The sequence below is a fragment of the Columba livia genome, chromosome 5 (assembly GCF_036013475.1).
Source record: "Columba livia isolate bColLiv1 breed racing homer chromosome 5, bColLiv1.pat.W.v2, whole genome shotgun sequence".
Taxonomy (NCBI): domain Eukaryota; kingdom Metazoa; phylum Chordata; class Aves; order Columbiformes; family Columbidae; genus Columba; species Columba livia.
Genome location: NC_088606.1, coordinates 15,166,162 through 15,166,716, shown reverse-complemented (window position 1 = coordinate 15,166,716; position 555 = coordinate 15,166,162). Strand labels below are relative to the sequence as shown.

Sequence of the window (555 nt, the reverse complement as noted above, 5' to 3'; positions counted from 1 at the left end):
GTCAGGATCTACTTTTGCTGGTAAATTCCCTACTGTGGGCAAAGAAGCATGTTGTCAAAGCTTCCTTCTTCTTCAGCCATGCTGAATAGTACAGCAAGAAGAAAAAGAGACCACCTAGTCACTGACAAGTCAGGAGAAAGGGTAAAAAGCAATGTAATAGCCTTGTGTCTTGAACAGAACTTCGGGAGTGAAGTGGAAAACTGGAAGCTTCATGAATAAAGAGAAAGACTATTTAGCATGATATTATCCAAGAGAGGCTTTCTTAAAAGCCCTCAAAATGCTAGGGCAACAAGCCTACATAGTATGACTTCTCTGAGGAGCATTAAATTTATACAAATCCTGACGTGCCTGGTTTATTTGAGTAAAAGGCTCTCTAATTCTCATTATCAAAGAACCTAAGAAATTCTCTAGATTAGTGGGAGGAAGAAATGCACCCTTGCAATGTGCCCAAGCCACGAAGAATTCACTATACATATGTTGACAAATGGAAACATAAAATAAACATAGAAAAGCATGTAATCCAAGGCAGTAATATATATTTTAACCTAAACCACT

At 38.0% G+C, this 555-nt stretch overlaps 1 long non-coding RNA gene across 2 annotated transcripts in view; it reads left to right on the top strand.

The window, feature by feature from the left end:
- Positions 1-555, top strand: part of LOC135579543 (uncharacterized) — a 67,269-nt gene that overhangs the window by 51,436 nt on the left and 15,278 nt on the right. The window lies entirely within an intron of this gene.